This window comes from Alexandromys fortis, unplaced genomic scaffold (genome assembly GCF_014885135.2).
Source record: "Alexandromys fortis isolate MF-2015 unplaced genomic scaffold, M_Fortis_MF-2015_v1.1 scaffold_63, whole genome shotgun sequence".
In the NCBI taxonomy this organism is placed as follows: Eukaryota; Metazoa; Chordata; class Mammalia; order Rodentia; family Cricetidae; genus Alexandromys; species Alexandromys fortis.
Window position 1 is genome coordinate 9,232,343 of NW_026067953.1, and position 18,950 is coordinate 9,251,292.

The 18,950-nt window shown below is 48.4% G+C and overlaps 1 protein-coding gene across 3 annotated transcripts in view; it reads left to right on the forward strand.

Annotated features, from left to right (window-relative positions):
- Serpina4 (serpin family A member 4) overlaps positions 1–18,950 on the forward strand; it is a 147,735-nt gene that overhangs the window by 120,493 nt on the left and 8,292 nt on the right. The window contains exon 1 of one of the 3 annotated variants that reach the window (XM_050151407.1): positions 16,166–16,309. The exons of 1 other annotated variant lie outside the window; for it this stretch is intronic. The gene's annotated coding sequence lies outside the window, so the exon portion shown is untranslated. Of the gene's footprint in view, positions 1–16,165; positions 16,310–18,676; positions 18,767–18,950 lie in introns of those variants that run through there. One more of the 3 variants, XM_050151408.1, reaches the window with a different exon arrangement.

Consider the following 18,950-nt stretch of genomic DNA (forward strand, 5'->3'; position numbering starts at 1 on the left):
CCAGGTCTGAAAAATAGCTCTGTTCCCAGCCAGCCAGCACAGCCCTCCCTGGAAAGTTACTATCTCCTCAGGCCTCTGTCCCCAGTCTCTGAGATGCTGACGAACTTTCAACTAAAGCTGGGTAGATTTGAAAAATGAAAAGAGGTCCACTCAGTTAGAGGCAGTGGTGAGCCTGCAAATTACATGTGGAAGTGGGAGGCTTCAGACAGGCCTCGGGTGGATGATGCTTCTAGAATCTTCCATCTGCCCCAGCCAGCCAGTGGTCTTTGCCCGGGAAAACTGGCTTCCTCTAGTTCCCCTGTTCCACTAGAACAGCAAAGTCACAGTGTGACCCAAGGACAGTTCCAACAGGGTGAGAAAAGCCTCAGGGCAGGGGCTTGTGAGGTTGTGAAAGGCTACAGACCCCAGCTGGGGTTCAAAGAGGCACACTGACAGTTGGCGGCCCGGGCAGTACTGAGCTGGCATCTTCTTCCAGCCTGGTGATTCAGCACCTTTGGAAGGTTCCAAAGCTATTCCACTGGTCCAGGGTGTGGAAAATCCCAGAGGAGCCACGGGAAGCGCAGAGGTGCCCGGTTGGCACGGACACTGCCTCACAGCCACCCGGTGTTGCCAACAGGCAAGGCAGGACACCCCACACCAACCTCAGAGCAACCTCCACCTTCAAAGCCAACCCAGCCTTCTCTGGGGACCTGGACGTGCCTAACGAAGGATTCCAGAGAGCAGGATCCCCGCTTGGCTACATGATCCACACCTGGACGGGTCGCCTCCCCCCACCACCTTTCAAGGGACACATCCTACAGTTTCTGTTCTACATTTTCAACTTGTCTCTCCTTGACTTACCCAGTCACCCCATGCCAGGCTGGTCTCTGCATGAGTTCAGGACAGCAGAACACAGTAGAGGCTGAATGATGGCAGCTCCTTTAGACAGGCAAGGGCAGATAAAAAGGGGTCATGAGACTGGGCACGGAGGTGTAGCTGGGACCTCTGTGGGTTCAATACCACCGTGTCTATAAAACAAGTTGCAGGCCAGCCAGGACTACATGGTGAGACTCTGACTCAAAAAATTAAATAAATAACTAAATAACTAAATAAATAAATGAAATTAAGAAAAAGACAGTAAGGATGAAATTATGATAGGCCAGCTATTACACACACACACACACACACACACACACACACACACACACACACACACACACACATCGTAAGTGGAAGCCAAGCATAGTGGAACATGCTTTTAATCCCAGCACTTGGGAGGCAGAAGCAGGCAGATCTCTGTGAGTTCAAGGCCAGCCAGGGCTACAAAGTGAGACTGTCTCAACTTCTCCCTCAAAACAAACAAACAAAAAACATAGCGGAAATCTGGGGGAAGAAAAGGAATTAAAGAAAAGGGCCACAATTTTGCAGAGAGAAGGAGCAACGAGCTTGCCATTGGGAGTATAACTGTGGATGTCTGGGCACCAGGAGCTTGCAATACAAATATGAGTGTGTGTCATATTTGCTGGGGGGTGCCAGGGTGCTAGAACAAGTCTACCACAGTCTGTGTCCTGGGAGGTGCCTGTCCCAGCAGAAAGCATGATATGAACTTAGTGGCGTCTCTCGGGCCTGCCTAGCCTTCAATATCTCGGTGTCTCTGAGAGAACATGGCAGTATTACTTCTTTTCCTGTTGTAGCACCTTTCAAAGTGTGGTTAAATTCTCCTTTGCCACTCCCTGTGTTCATTTCCAAGCATCTATTTAGCACCAACTGCATGCCAACACAGTCCTTGACCTCTAGGAGCTGATACTGGCGTCTGGGAAGGCCACACTGGTCACTGGTTACCAATGACCTGGTATGGCTAAATGAATACTAGACCATCAAGAGTGCCTTCCTGCCTGTACTCTGTTTACCTTTCCCTTGTACTTTCCCCATCTGAGTTATTTGTCCAGCCTCTCCAAACACTTGAAACTTCTGCTTCTGTTCCCGGGGATTAACATCCTTCAGGCTTCTTCCTCTAGTGCGGAGCGGCTGCTTCGACTGAGGAAGCTGGTTCCCAGGGATGCCAGCCGGCTTCTTCTACCCACGCAGAGCTTTGAGAGTGGTGAGATTATTCACAGCCAATCACTCACTGGTCACTATAAACCAACCCCAAATGGTCAGTCTCAAGCTTGTTGATGTCCTGCTGCTGCTACTCAAAGACACAAACACAGGTGGGGATGGGTGGCAGTTACAAACAGAGCTCCTTTCTGTCCATCTTTGACTTGCCTTGTTAGTGTTGACCGTGGTCCATCTGCTGTTCACTAGCCCTGGCTGCTGGTGTCCCTAGTGGACAACTTTGCAGGTGTTTCTGGGCTCCATCTTGGCTGGTGTCTTGTGGACTATTAATTATAGCACACTGTCTTTCTTTGTGCTCACATTTTAAATAGCTGGCTTGTAGTTTTATTGCGGGCCTCTTTTCCTTTGTTGCCTGCAGAGAATTAACTCCTGCCTTACTGGCCTTCTCCACCAGCTTTGTCCCCTCCCACACAATCAACATCAGGCAGGAGGATGGCCAGGACTGTTTAATGAAGCGCTCAGGACTTTCTTGACTACCCAGAGAGCTTCCCAGGTGCCTTTCAGATTCAGACCAGGCTGAAAGGCTGCCTGGAGATGTGGGGATGGGTCCCTGCAAGGCCATGTGAGGCCACTGTGGCTTCTGATAGGAAAAGCCTGGGCCCACCTGAATTCAGCTTGATTCTAGGAAGGCTGTGGTGTTCTCAGCAGAGACAAGACAATGCTGGTGAGAAATAGCTCTGTCATGGCATTTAATCAGGGAGGAAGCGAGTCTGAAAGCCTTGACCCGGAGTCAGTACATTGAGTTAGATGTTCCCCATCCACCTGGTACCCATGCCTGAAGATTCAGCCATGTGCTTTTATCTCAGACAGCTCTGCAAAGTGACGATCAGTACCAGTCTGCTCTAATGCAAGCACAGCCCTGGGGATCTAGATTGAATGTTTAACTCTCCTAACCTTACATCATCTCTAAAAACAGACTTGATTCATCCACACAGGCTGTCATTTGGGAATAACGGTGCAAATGCCAGGCTTAACGTTCAGAAGTTAGGAGCTGGAAAGATGGTTTAGTGGGTAAAGAGCCTGCTGCATGGGTGTAAGATCAGAGTTCAGATCCCAGCAGAAGCTGGGTGTGGTGGCCACATCTGTAACTCTGGCATTTGGATGGGGGCAGAGACATGAGAATTCCTGGAGCTCCTGGGAAGCCAGTTGATGAGCGTTCAGTGCAGATGCAGGAATAAATCCTGCATCAAAAGACAAGGTGGAGTCTGGGGGTGGAAGACACCAGCACCAAACTCCAGCTTCTACACACATGTACAACCATCTACATTAATACCCTCATGCACATGTGCACACACATGTACATATATACACTATACATACAGAGAGAGAGAGAGAGAGAGAGAGAGAGAGAGAGAGAGAGAGAGAGCTTGGAAGTTATTTTTGTTTTTACTGATAATAGCAAAATGACATTTGCTTGCAACCTAAGATTTTTGTGAGGATTTGTGGGAGTTTTGTTGTTGCTGTTGTTTTGTTTTTGTTTTTGCTTTTTGGTCTGTGTCCCTTGAATCTTACACAGAGAGGCACTTAAATAAATAAAAAAAAAACCCTGTTAAATAAATGTATGAGTGATTGCTATTGCCTTCAGGAAACTGTCCTGCCAGCCTATGAAAGAAACTCCAAATTTGTCCAAGAGAAAAAGTAATAAACATTGAAGTGGCCACGTCTTCAGTAATGATTCTGTTTCTTTTGGCCACTCACTGACTCAGCCTCTTCTGTCTTTCTGCCCTGGAAGGCAGAATCCATGTTCTTCACCTCCAACATGCTCTGGGTCTTACCTTTGTAATATTTCTTTTCTATCAGGGAAATTATTTTCAGCCTCCTCTAGGGGGCAGTAAGGATGATAGAGGTGATGGTTACTGCAATAGTAGAACTGATTGGCGATGGTTATGATGGTGGCGATGGTAGTGACGGAGGAGATGGTGGTGGTAGCGGATCATGACGATGGTGGTGATGAAGGTGACAATGACGATGATAATGATAACTGACACATTGATAGTTATGGTAGTGAAAATGACAGTGAAGGAGGTGGCAATAGGGACAATGGCGGTGGTGGCGACCGTGGTATTTTAGATGGTGATTGTTATGGTGGTGATAACTGTAGTGATAAAGATACTAATGGTGATGGTGATGGCAACGATTGTGATGATGGTGATGGAGATGATTATAGTGATGGTGGTGATGATGAAGAGGGTGGTGATGATAGGGGTGATCGTGGCCATGACGGTGATTGTTAGAGTCACGATAGCAATTATGATGGAGGTGATGATGCTAATGGTGATAGTGATAATGGCAGTCAGGGTAGCTGTGGCGGTGTTGATAGCGATAAAGGTGATGGTGCTGATAGGTGCTAGTAGTAGTGATAACGATAACAGTGATATCAATAATGACGACAACCACGGTCTGATGGCTGTAGGAGAGACAGTGACTGTGGGTTTGTGAAGGTGATGGTGGCGGTGACAATGTGAGGATAATGGTACTGATGGTGGAAACGATGATGGTGGCCATGCTAGCTGTGATGGTGAGGATGCTGGGGTAATGATATCGATCCTGATCATGGCATAGCAACCGTGATGGTGGACACGGTGCCAACGCTTGTGATGATGGTGTTGATGTTCTCGACTAAAATATTTTCACCAAATAATAATTTTATCTTAATATCACATGGTAGAAAGATCAAGAACTACATTATATACTCTCTCCACATTCTAAATTTTGAATGCTTTTTAATCTTTAGAGACTATCTTGATCTGTTCTTGGTCATCTATCCCTGAGTGATGACAAATGGCTGGTGTGTGTGCTGATGGTTGAGAGGAAGGCGGCCATGTGGGAACTCTTGCCTAGCTAGCTGCCACATAGCTCACCAAAGGTTCCAAGTCCCAAGTAGCCCTAGGTGGCTTTCCTAGCTCCCATTTCTTTTTTATCATTATTTTTATTGAGCTATATATTTTTCTCTGCTCCTCCCTTTCTCTCCCCTCTCCTTCTATTCTCTCCCATGGTCCCCATGCTCCCAATTTTCTCAGGAGATCTTGTCTTTTTCTACTTCCCATGTAGATTAGATCCATGTATGTCTCTCTGAGGGTCTTCCTTGTTGTCTAGGTTCTCTGGGACTGTGGATGACAGGCCCAGCTCTCGTTTCTTATGGGCCACTCTTTGCCTGTGTTTGTGATCTCAGTAATGACACTACAGTCCATTAGCCACTCCACCCAGATCGTTGGCAGCCACTTTAATGCTCCCAGAATGGCCTAATGCCACCAACTTTCTGGGGCTGCCACACCTCCAAAGCCATTTCTTGGTGTTATTTTGACCAGGCCCTCACGAGGTCACTAATTACTGCAACACTTACCCAATGAGTAGTCCTTGCCCAGATCCAGCGTCTCTCCTATCTAAACCATCTGTGGATGCCAAGCTCACCTCCCAAACTCCTCTCACCTGTAGTGTGAGGCTGCAGGACCTCCAGAAAAAGCACAGTGACTGGGGCCTGTGATAAGTCCTCAACATCCCATCATTCTGGCAGGCAGAGGTGACCATCAGGCTGTTGCCAGGCTGCGCTCCCTCTAACTCTCTGGGGAGGCTCCTTGTCTTTGCCCAGCTGCTGCCGGTGGTTGGTTATTCCTCATCACTCTGACCCCTGACTTTGCCACCCTACAGCTGGCTTCTTGGAGTTCAAGGTCCCCTTTCAGGAAGGATACCAGTCACGCTAGATTAGAGCCCACCTCACACCTCATGTTAATTTCCCTCTGCAAAGATCCTAATTCCAAATACGATGCTGTCCTGAGCTCCTGAGGTGTTGAGACTTCATATCTCTTGTGGGAGGGGAACACATCTTGTCCCTAAGAGCTTCCCTGCCCTTCCCTTTTGCCTTAATCACATTCTAGTATCTATTCTTCCCAAGGAGCTGTCTCCTCTCCATCCCCATCTGTTGTGTAATCACTTAGAACAGAAACATTCGCTGCTGGAGGGAGGAGGGGGCTCGTAAGACTCAGTTAGTTAAAGAAGTAAGAGTCATGAGGTCCTTAGCCTAGACAATTAAGGCAATAAATAATTGCTGGGATGGGTTACTCTTTAGTGGAGCTACCTACAAGCTGTGCAGGAAGCTCCAGGATGCGTCTTTCCTAAGCAGTCACCCACGCTGGGGTGAACTTTGCAACGATACAGTTGCCTTCGTGTTCCTCCAAACGACCCAGTCACCAAGCTAGACTTGAGTGTGGTGTGGGAGAATTGTTTCTATTCTGTCAATTACGTTTTAAATAAATGCCAGGCAGGAAGTATAAGTGGGAAAACCAGACAGGAAGCAGAGGTGGGGCAATGAGAACAGGAGTATTCTGGGAAGAAGGAAGCCCATTTCTCCCCAGTCCTGCCCAGACCAAGGAAGAAGGGAGATGTGATCTGCCCCACTGAGAAAGGTACCGAGCCATGTGGCTAACACAGATAATAATGGGTTAATGTAAGCTACAAGATCTAATACGAAGCCTGAGCTAATGGGCCAATCAGTTCATATCTAGTGTAGACTCTCTGTGATTTTCTTTGGGACTTGCTGGCTGTGGGAACTGGGCAGTAAAGAAACCCCAACAAGCCGGCCCTCATGTTTCATGGGTGGGATCGTTTCTTTGGTCTGTTGCTAGTGCCGTGTCTGAGGTGAATGCCCATTTGTTCATATCTGCCCAGGAAAAGTCACACGACACTCTTCGACATCCTGATTGCTGGTGCTCAGCCTTCTTTGGTCTTACAGCATAGCCTAAGTCTACATGGAGTCCTAACAAAGCAATACAGAGCTGTTTATGGTTGAAAGGACATGCGGTGGTGGTGGGCGGGGAATGGAACCCATATGCACATACCAGCTATGGCTCATTCACTAACTGGTCTCTAAGGGAGTCAGGGTGTCAGACCCACTCTTCCACCTCACTTCCTTTCTCTTGTCTCCGCTTCCATTCTTCTTCCCAAACTGCACAACCACACGGCCCCATAAACAGGATAATATGAAACAGGTAGCAGGGGGAGAGAGAAGCAGCAGACAGGGAAACACAGATCTCTGTATTGTTTGTTTAAGGGGTGTGGCTCTCTGGAGTATATGGGAAGTACTGAGAGTCTTCCATCAGAGAAGATGTGTGGAAATTCCCCGGGTGGGCCCATGATGACCCAACAGGGGCACTTGTGCTGGCTCTGATCAGACCTGGAGGTCCATGAGGAGTACTAACTCAGCCAGAGAAAAATATGGGAGAGCCATTTTCCCTAGGGTCTGGGGCTAGGAATTTATATAGGAATGAAGTAGTATTTTGTTCCTATTGTTTTTTGAGCCAGGGTTTTTGTTGTAGCCCAGGCTGGCCTAGAACCCTGTATTCTCCTGTCTTGGCTTCCAAGGGGTGAGGCTGGCCGTATGTGCTCCCATGGCCAGGTCTCATTATTGCTAAGGACTGTTGAGAATGTTAATTTTGTGTTCTTTGTACATTAAAAACACTCTTTTGATGTTTTAAATGAGCAAATTGCCAAAAGTAAGTCAGGCTGTCATTTGATTGACAGTTGACAGACCCTTCCCATCCTGCAGCTGCTCTCATTGTGGATGGGGGGGGGGGGAGCTGCGCTTCTCTCCCCCGGTGACTTAACAAAAAGTCTGTGATTGGCAGAAATGAGGAGCTTGGGGTTGGCACCACACATAAACCAGGCTGTGATTGCTGAACTGGAAAGCCATGCAGGAGTGATTCACACCATCTTTCTGGCTATGTACACGGGCTGCTTTTCAACAGGGTAGGGTCAATCTGAGAGGCTCCTCGTCTGTGTACTAGTCCCCAGTGTAGCATAGCAGCACTGGGTCCCAACAACGGCTTCTCTACACACCTTCTATCGTTGGCTCGCAGTCTTCTTCACAGTTGGAAGGGACTGGGCTGCCGCACGAAGAGCAAGGTCTTCTGAGGGATTTTAGCAACAGAGGGAAGACAGTTGGAGAGTCCAGGAGAGCAGCCGAGGGCAGAAACTGTGCAGCCGAAACCAAGAAACTATAACACGGTGTGGTGGTTTGAAAGAAGATGCCCCCCAAAGGGAATGGCACTCTTAGGAGGTGTGGCCTTATTGGAGTAGATATGGCTTTGTTGGAGGAAGTGTGTCACTGTGGAGGTGAGCTTTGAGACTCTTTTGCTCAAGTTTTGCTCAGTGTTGACAGTCTATTTCCTGTTGTCTACAAGATGAAGGACTCTCAGTTCCCTCTTCAGCATGGCTGCCTGCACGCCGCCATGCTCCCCACCATAATGGTAACGGACTGAACCTCTGGACTGTAAGCGGGCCTCCCCAATTAAATGTTTTCCCTTATAAGAGTTGCCATGGTCATGGTGTCTCTTCACAGCAATAGAAGCCCAAACTAACACAGAAGGTGAAGTTGTAAGAGCCACAAGGGTTAGTTAAGGGCACAGAATTCTGACAGGCAAAACTCAGGGACCACAGGACTAGCTGACTGGGGAGGGACTGCTAACACCCAAAGCCCAGAGAGCTAAGTCTCTGCCATGAGCGCCTCTTCTGTCTGAACACATAAGCAGCAAGTCTGCGCCTGCAAATCCACGGCAACTCTTGTTGCCACATTTTTCTCTAGAAAAGTTAAACCCAAAGTCCATTTTATCAGTGAAAAATGTAACAGAGACAGTGACAGAGGGCGGCCGCAGTGTAGGCTGGCAGTCCCTAAGGTTTCTCAATCAAACAGCCAGGAAGCAAATCAAACTTCAGTGATGCTGGCATTCAGTGACCAGCCAAGAGAAGCCCCCACCCTGACTCCCAGTTCTGCCACTGCTATTCTAGCTAGCAGCCACAGAAGAGGTCTCAACATCTGTTCAAACTCCTGAGCTCCGAAGCAGCTGGGTGTGAGAGGAACCAAGTTTTCCCAGTGAGCAGCCAGAGTCCACAGTAACATTGGACCAGGTCTATGGGCTACTGAGAACGCAATCGAGTTTGGGTTTGCTTTTGCTTTTCCTGATTGGTCCTATTCTATGCATAATTTGCATGTAATCATGTACACACACACACACGCACGAGTCAGTCCATCTGGGCCCTGCTGACTCCATATAACAGGGTGCACATACGGTTTTCTCTGGTCTGGCTCCTGCTAGACTGGGCTGGGGTCTAGCCATCTAGCCAACAGCTAGACCTCTTCAGAAGAGGGAGACTGAAGATGCAGGGCCAGATTCATCACATCTCTTTGCCCCCTGGAGGAGAAAACGAAGGGAGATTGCTCCAGCCCTCAAGACCCCACCAAAATAGGAAGAGCTGCCGGGGATGGGAGGTCCATTGTCCCTCTTACTCTCGCCAGTGACCCATTCTGTATGGAACTGCTCTGTCAGAGACTGCTCTCGGCAGGTACCCAGAAGACCAATGAAGAGTTTCAGAGTGAAAACATTTGCCCACAGGTATTTTGTTTTTGTTTGTTTGTTTGTTTTTGGCTGACATGCTTGCACACCCTGTTGCCCCCCAGGGCTTCAGTTTCCACTTGTCCATTACAATTTCCACTCTCCTATTTACACTGTTTCTGAGTTATAGATCAGAAGAAGTTCCTTGCTGTGCTGAGTTGTCTCGGGCATATGAACATGCTTTCCAGTAGGTGGCGCTGTTTAGTGAGAGTTGGTGGGATAGCTTTGCTGAAAGTACATACTGAGGGCTGAGAGATCAAAAATTGCAGAGATCCTATTCCAGTTCTCTCTCTTTGCTTCATGCTGTGGTTGAAGATGTGACCTGTTAGTTTCCTGTTTCCATTGCCACACCTGCTATCCCACCTCCCTGAGATGATGAACTACGAACTCTCTGGATCTCTAAGCCAACATCAACCCCTTCTTCTGTCAGTTGTCTTGGTCATGGTGTTTTCTCAGAGCAACAGAAAATTAACAGATACACTATTGTTGGTTTTTCCTCCATTATCTGGCCACTGCATTCTTAGAGGTGAGGGCAGAATAACACCCAAATTTAGAACTGACCATACGGCAGGGACTGTGATATGGTCACAAAATTCTGGTTCACACTTTCTGGTTCACAAGCGACTCCTGGTTATTTAAATTTTAGGAACACCCCCCCCATGCACACACACATATGCATGCACACATGCATGTCTCTTCCCTCAGGAAATACCTCCCACGGTGCTGCATACAGACATTAGCACCCTCTCCTCAAAGCTGAGCAACCCACAGCCTGGAGAGGATGCTGGGATACAGTCAAGCAGAGTGTGGTAGAAACTCAAGTCAGAATACAGCAGTGTAGCTTCAGAGGACACAGACCGTGAAGTGCTTCCTCCACAGGGTTCTTTCTTGTTAACACTGTTACATGTTGTGCCAGAGGATTAAACTGGCAAACTGTAGTCAGACAGTCCAGGACAGGAAAGAGATGAGGTAGGGGTATATTGTGAAGTTACAAAAATGGGACCCCAGAAAAGGGACAACCTGGTTTAGACCCTTGGCTAGGTGTGGGGTGAGGCGGAGCAGTCACAGAGTCCATCTATGCAAGGCTGTGGTCTGGGGTAAGTATATTTCTGTCAACTCTTTCACCATCTCTGGGAGTGAAGATGGTGGAATTGATGACCCCGGGCAGTACTGGGGAGGTGAATGTGTTACTGTCACCCGAGGGCTTTGTGTCACCTGAGCAGCAGGCCATGCTACCCCATTCCTTCCTCGGGAAAGTGGGGCTGGGATTCAGAGCCCAGGCTCTGGGGTGGGAAGCAGCTCACGCTCCTCCAGGGTCACCACCTGCCAGCTGAGTGTCCCCACCACCCTCCTTCATCTCTTCCTTGGTCTATAAGAAGCAAACCCTGGTCCCAGCCTTTGAGGCCCATTATATGATTTTGACAAGACTAGGAAACTGTGCCAAAGAGAATGGGGAGGGGGGGCATTAGCTTGAGACATCGAACTAGCAATACCATTGATACATGTGCTTATTTATTTATTTTAATTGTTTGAACATTTCATGGATTTGCATAATGAATTGCAGTCTTTTTCATGCCCCATTCCCTCTTCATTCCTTTCCCTCTCTGGATAGACCTATTCTCAATGGGTCCCTCCTCCATACTTCCATGTCTTCTTCTGTGTGGGGAGATTTGTGACATATTTAAGATTTTTTAAAAATATTTATTTATTTATTATGTATACAATATTCTGTCTGTGTGTATGCCTGCAGGCCAGAAGAGGGCACCAGACCCCATTACAGATGGTTGTGAGCCACCATGTGGTTGTTGGGAATTGAACTCAGGACCTTTGGAAGATCAGGCAATGCTCTTAACCTCTGAGCCATCTCTCCAGCCCCGATATATTTAAGATTTTATAATATGACCAATTCTAAGAGTTCTGTCAGCTACATCTGAGCCCTTGATGCATGTGAGAACCTTTATGGATATAAAGCCCACAAAGATTGCATGCATCCTGGCACCTCAAGTGAGAGGCAAAGGGAGTGGAGAGAGACGTCGCATACCTTTGGAACAGGCACGTGGACATTGGCCTGCTTTGTTCTATCTCTCTGCTTCAGATTCCTGTTTCTCTTTCAGCCCAGGCCATCCCTCTGCCTTGCTTTTCTCAGACCAACCCTGTGGCTGCCACACAGTAGGACTGCAGTGAGAGGCAGCCTGTGGCAGGAGGCTAAGCTGGGCTCCCCATCTGCAGTCACACTATGTGGCCATCCTGGGAAACAGCACACAGTAAAGCTGCCCTTTGTGTCCTCAGTTTACCTACCTGTGCACACAGATTTCCCAGCCCTAGCTAAGCCAACTTTTGAGCTGGATCATTTTTACCATAAGCGATAACTATCCTTTGTGTAACATGAAGGCCTGTTAGTTGGGGTTTTTGTCCCGTCTGGTTCCCCAGCCATTTAGTCCCAGAGAAAATCACACAGAGAGTCTGTATCAGCTTAAAAATTGATTGGTCCATTATCTTAGGCTTTGTATTAGCTTTTATAACTTATATTAACCCATTATTTTAGTATATGTTTTTTAGCAGGGCAGATTACATTTTGCTTCTTTGGTGGTCTGGGCAGGACTGTGGAGGGATGGGCTTCCTCCTTTTTAGCATTTTTCTGTTCTTGTTGCCCCGCCTCTACTTTTTGTTTGGTTAACCCGCCTATACTTTCTGCCTGGCCAATCAGCATTTATTTGAAACATGATTGACAAAATAAAGACAATTCTCCCATACTACCTCCATTCCAGGGTTTTCAACAGCTTCACCCGTGTCTCCTTATAAGATAGATGCCTGTTATGTCTCTTCTCAGCTGTAGAAGCCAGAAAAGTTTTGACACCTTGAATGCTGCTTGCCTGTGGCTCTGAGGCCCCACTCAGCCCACGGCTGCTTCCTGAGATTTTGAGGTTAAGTCAGGAAAGGCAGGACTTCTGCAGAGACCTCAGAAGCGCACTGCTGCCATCTGCTGGACTCTTGTGGTCTGCAATCCCTCTCATGCAAATTGGTATCTGGAGGATGGCCCTGAAAATAGATGGAAATATAAGAATGTGAGGTTCGTGTGCGCGATCAGTACAAGAGTCAAGTCAGGGAAGAATGCAGGCTTGGGAGCTGGTGTGACCCTGCTTGGAGAGGTGTGGGTTTCCTTACTCATGGTGATCTCAGTGAAGAGAGACAGGATGACTCTCAGGGACACGACATCCATTCCCACATGAATAGTGAGAATGAGGTTTTTTTTTACCATGGTCTCTGGGACAGACGCTCAGAAGCAACTGACGCTACTGTGCCTTGTAGCTTGCTGATGTGCCCTCTGTGTACTCAGGCCTCCCCTTCCCCGCCCTGGGGCTTCCCGTGTGGCTGTTGGATGTATCCCTGAGTGTGTCTTGAATTTAGATAGGGTAAGTCCACCAGCTTTCTTCCCCCCTTTGTAAATAGTGGCTTTGATTCTCTCTGATTTTACCTGAATTACCCCCATCCCCACAGAGTACAAATCTGAGAGAGAAGAACTTCATGTTCTCTTAGCCAAACCCATTCAAACCGGTGCTGTCTGGCATATACAGTGGGTAAGCCATTGAAATTCGGGGCCCATGATTAGGAACTGGAATGGTTAATTTTTTTTTCTGTTTATTTATTTTTTAAAGATTTCTGTCTCTTCCCAGCCTTGGTTAAATTTTTAAAAATCTGAATTTCTGACTTCCTTGAAGAACGGGGGTTGCTTCTGAAGTCATCTTTGGGTGATACACTACAGCGGAATATCATCCATACCTTCCAGCCAGAGTGGAGTCCCATGGCCAGGAGAATGTGGTTTCCAGGACAGCAATGGAACCTTTGTCCGCTCAGCATGCAGGGTCAGTAGCATCTGCTGTGTGCGGGTGACCGCTAAGAACTGATGTAAGTGCCTGGCCCCAGGCCTCCCCCTCCTCCTCTGACATCATTTGTCCACGTGTGCTGCTGAATGACGCTCATCTGCCAGGTGAACTTGCAGTGTGTTCTAAACAAATAAACAAGCAGCAAGGGACAGGCACACCGAAAGCTTTTCTGTCCAATCCAGCGGTATCACATCCATACTTCCCATAAAGATTTGTCACCACTTGGCCTCCTGTGAACACAGCCTTGGCACTTGTCATATTCTGGGCAGTGATGACCTGATATCAGACTCCCCAGGAAGCAGACAAGGAGGTTTTCCACAAGCTCCTGTGATCGCCTTATTGCCATTGTAATGACCTGGTTCTGTGATGTTCTGGGGACTCTTTCTTTGAGGAGATGTAAAGTAGCCATAGGCATGGACAGCTTCCTCATAGCTGCACAGATGGGGTGCAGCCTTTTGATGGCTATGCACTCTAACACTGTGTTGACCATGAAAACCCCATGCAGCGAGAGTAGACTCCTACAACTGACTGGAAGTGCAGATAGAGTGGCCAGGATCTCAAGTGAGGCTCCGATGACCCTCCCACTGTCTCCTTCTAGGAGAGAATGTCATGTCAACAGGCCTGATCTTGATCTCTTTCCAGTTGTCAAAAGATGCTTTCAGGGAGGCAGGGAAAGAGGGGGGAATGGAGGGTGACAGAGATAGAGAGATGCATGGCAAATGAGCCACGCTGCTGCGGTTCCTGCTGCCTTTTGAGCCACGCTGTCATTCTTTGGGTTGTTTGTTTGCCTTTTAAACCTAATGTGTTCAAAGTACCTTCAGGCACATCTGACCCTGCCACCTCTGGCACCCCATTATTCCGGATGACATGGAATGCCCAGCTTCTCTGTTCCCTGACTTCCCACTCATATACCCGTGGCAGGCTGGAAACCTGCGTTCTCCTCGCCCATCCAGGAATGTCTCTCTCCAGTGTCTCCTCCCTGCAGTGTGAGGAAGAGGGTCTACAGCTGTTTTTTTTTTCCCCAGAGGGTTTCCGTGACAACAGGAACTGTGGCTGAACTGTGGCTTCTAGTGGAACTGTGGCTGTGTCTTCTCTCATCTCTTTAGCCTCCCTCAAAAGTCTGATCTAGTTGCCTAGCTACTGAATTTCCGTGTGTCCCAGCTGCGCTCTCCCTTCAGCGTGGAGCACCAGCTATGCTTGTCTATAGGGGAGAACAGCCACATGAGGCCACTACTCCAAGACCGGAGCCACAGAACTCTCATTGCCATCCTATCCCTCTGCTCTTCTTGTGTTTGGCAGTTCATTCCTTTCTGGAATGTTCCATGCCCTTCCTCAGGACCTACTCCAGAGCCCGAGATCTGATTCCAGGGCTGTGTGCCTGCATAGCATGGGGCAGGGGTCGATTTCAGGACAGTGCTTGCTCAACTTGCTGTTGAGCAGAACTTCCCGCCCCTCAATATTGAGAATTTTCAGGTGCCAAAATGCAAGCTGTTGCACAGGGCTTCTCTTCTTTGACTCTGCAGGGAAGGCTCGGCTTGGAGAGGATGGGCCCTTTGTGGTGTGGCCAGGGCTCTCTCCTCTCTGTTTCCAGACTTGGCAACTTCTATTTCTGTCTGTGGGAAGAGGTGTCCGGTGAGATGTGGCTCTGGCATTGTCAGAAGAGCCAAGGGGCTCACGAGAAGGCTCAGTATGTAGAGGTGCTTACTGCGCAAGCCTGGAGACCCTGGAGTTTGATCCCTGGAACCCTCATAAAGGTGGAGAGATAACTGACTCCATGGTGTTCTCTGCCCCCCCCAACAAATCAATCAATCAATCAATGAATCAATTTAAAACTAAGAAGAGCAAAGGGCCAGGTGAACTTCCCATACCTCAAATCTCCCTTTTCACTCGAAGTCCCAGGACAAGTTTTAGGTTCACCTGAGCCCACAGCCAAGGTTGAGTTGAACTGATCCCCAAGTGTTTACTATGAGCTGATTGGCCAGTTATCAGGCCCAGATTGGGAGCTCCTTCATGGCCCATTGCCCCTCCAAACCCCCATCTCTGTCCTAACATGCCAGGGGCAGGCATCAGAAGCCAAAGGGCAGCCAGTGCATGCTCACAGTGGGGACACACTGTGTGTCCTAGGAGAGAGAAGTGACAGGTGCCAGAAAAGACATGGCTCCAATCTTGGGGCAAGTGGTGGGGCCTGACTGGTGTCTGGGTACCCCTGGTGTCTGAACAGAAAAGCCCTTCTTGGGGGAGTGGAGAGGTGAGCGATGGGAATACCCCAGTGGGACACACTTCTCGCCTTGTCCTGGTGTTCACGTGCTGGACCCTAGCTGGTCCAGACCTGCAGTTGACCTATGACCTACCCCTTTTACTGCTAATCTCATCTCCATACTAGACGTGCTAGCCTTAGGGTCCCAAGTGTGACATCTCAGGGGTTCCAGTCTCAGAAATTACATTCTACAGCTGAACCGCGGAGGCGCTGGGCAGTCTCCCACCCTCATTTGATGGCATCTGGCCTGTGAGAACTAGCTCTCTCTGCAGCGACAGCGCCACCATTCCTCACAGTGACACTTGCCTCCTGAGGACACCCGTGTTTGCTGCGCTTGTTCTAGTGTGATCCTTTATTTTGGGGCAGGAGTCAGCCAACTGAAGCCCGGAAAAGGTTAAGTTTACACTCACAAAGCACATTCTCTTATGGTCTTTCCTAGGAAAACCCATGACACAAATACAAAGAAGCAAACCATCCGAGAGTGCCCTGGGAGGGTAGAGGGGTGTTGTCCTGGGGGAGGCTGGCTCACTTCCTGTGAGGAATCTGTGTTGTACCCATGGTCCTCTTCGTTAATCATTAGCTGATCTGGAGACAGCAAGTGGGGAGCAGAAGGTTTTATTTTCCCAAGTGCCACAAGCCACTCTGCCACTCAGAGAGCCACCCAGAGCCACTCCAGGACGGACTGTGTCGTGAGTAACCCAGGGATAAGGGGAACAATGTCAAAAGAGGGTGGCTTGCCATCCTGGTTTGCCCAAGACCAGAAGTTCTTTCTAGGTCATGGGACCTCAGAGCTAAAGCCGGGACATGTGGGGCCAACTGGACAGCTGGTCACCCTCCCTACATGTTAGAAATGCTGAGACTAGATACAAACCCTGGTGTACCCGTGTTCAGTGCCCCTGCTCCTCTGCTAGGCCACTGGCATTTGAGCCCCTAAAATTTCCACATAGCTACCCCATGGTGACATCAGCCAAATCTTGTTCTTCCGAAACTCCCAGAGCAGGTGATGTTGACATACCAGAGGGCATTCTGGGTAATTCACTTAAAGCCACAGAACAGTACACAATTCTGGGGCTGGGCTTAAGAAACTTTGTAAGGAAGGGAGAGTCTAAAACGCTAAATGTGTTGTTGAATCCTTCTTCCCATGACAAAAGCCAGGCAGGGAGAGCTAAGGCTGCGGTTGTGTCCAAGGTCAGCAAAGTACAGTTTCAAGATTCAAATGTGGCCCACTCTGCAAACAAAGAACCAAAGATGCCGAATGCCAATATGAAAATTCTAGTTTGGAAACAGAAGTTAAAAATGAATGTAAGAATTATCATCGAATCATGTCATTGAATGTGGTGACTCAAGCCTGTAATCCCTGTTATTCACAAGATTGAAGCTAGACACCATCTTCAACGCCTTCTAGTTTTAGAGAGTGAGTTAGTTCAAGCCTGCCCTGAGCATCTTAGTGAGATGGTATCTCAAGGCAAAAGGCAGGAATCCAGGTGGGTCTTTCATTGTACCTGCCACCATGTGTTCTCACACTGCACTAAAAAATGTACCAAGGAGGGCAGGCTTGGGAGATGGCTCAGTCAAGAGCACTCACTGCTCTTGCCTAGGACCTGGGTTCCATTCCCAGCACGCACATCAGACAGTTTACCTATAACTCTAGTTCTGAGTAATCCAGCCCCCTTTGGTCTCCTATGTGCACATATGCTCACGTAGGCACACACACACACACATACATACATAAATAAAAGTAAACAAATCTTTTCTTAAAGTTGAAAAAAATGACTGGGGACACTAGAGTTAAAACCCAATGGTATGACATTTCCTAGGATGCACAAGGCCCAGAGATCGATTCCTAGTATTAGAAAAAAGAAGAAAAATAGATAATGTTTTGTGACACCCTAAGGTTAATTTGAATTCAAGACTACAGAGTCCGTGCATAGAGTGTTGTCAAAAGTGCTTGCCTTGCCCACAGTTGCTTCCCAGTGTCCAGGGAGGAGTGAATCATGGCCGAAGAGACTGGCTTGCAAGGCCATGGATGATACTATCTAGTTCTTTGTGGGAAGTTTCTCAACCCTAGTCTGAGGGAGTCTGAGGGAAGACAAGGATCCTTTTGTGTAGGGTATTGGGGTCCAAAGAGAAACTGAGGCTATGCCATGGGAAGTGGGGGGAAGGCCAGAGACATGAGCAGGGTAGTCATGGGTGGCCAAGAACCTAGCAGTAGTAGGACCATTGGGTGGAACAAGGATAGATTCAGTGTGGAAAACTGAATAGCCTGTCTTGGTCAGGTCAAGACCATTTTAAGAAGGGAATCACTCTCACCATTGTAACGGTAGGCCAAGTTCTTCATTGACATCGCTTTCCTCTTCCAGATGGGGCAATGGGAGGGAGACAGCCCTTCCTGTTCCCACCTGGGAAAAAAAAGCCAAGGAAGTGAAGGAGAGAGGTCTTCAGACTGGGCAGCACAGGGAGGAAGGACAGAGGTGGTGTTCACACCTTCCTCATCCTCATCCTTTCCCTGAATGACCTCACAAAGGCCAGGGAAAGAACAGAAAGGAGGGAACAGTGCCTGGGAGAGGGAGTCCAGCTCTGCCTGGACCTATGCAAGTCGGGTTTGGACCCTTCCTTTCCTGAATCTAGGCAAGCTCACAGCGGTGGCAAATAAAATGAGACGGGGGCATCGGCGTGTGCTTTGCGAATCTAAAGCTATGTCATCACACGCATGCGCTGAGGGTGCTGGCATTCCCTGCCATCCTCTGACAGAGCTGAGCACGAGCCTCTATCCCGAGTGTGTGCAAAGTCAATAAACATGGAGAAATAGGCCAACACAGGGGCTTTATTAGGAAATAGCAGGAGTAGTGGGGCTAACTCCAGAACACACTGAAAACATTTGGGCATCTTCGTATTGGGAAGACATGTCGTTACATGTAGAAGAGATCACATGTCGTGTGTTCAAAGATGCCTCACAGGAGAATGTTTGGATTTATTTATTTATTTATTTATTTATTAAAGATTTCTGCCTCCTCCCCGCCACCGCCTCCCATTTCCCTCCCCGTCCCCCAATCAAGTCCCCCTCCCACATCAGCCAAAAGAACAATCAGGGTTCCCTGCCCTGTGGGAAGTCCAAGGACCACCCACCTCCATCCAGGTCTAGTAAGGTGAGCATCCAAACTGCCTAGGCTCCCACAAAGCCAGTACATGCAGTAAGATCAAAACCCAGTGCCATTGTTCTTGAGTTCTCAGTAGTCCTCATTCAGAATTTAGCTCTAGCTTGAGGTTAATTCTAGGTCAGTAGAAGAAGGGTTAGACAGCTCCAACTGGCTTGAACCAGTCCCTTGATGG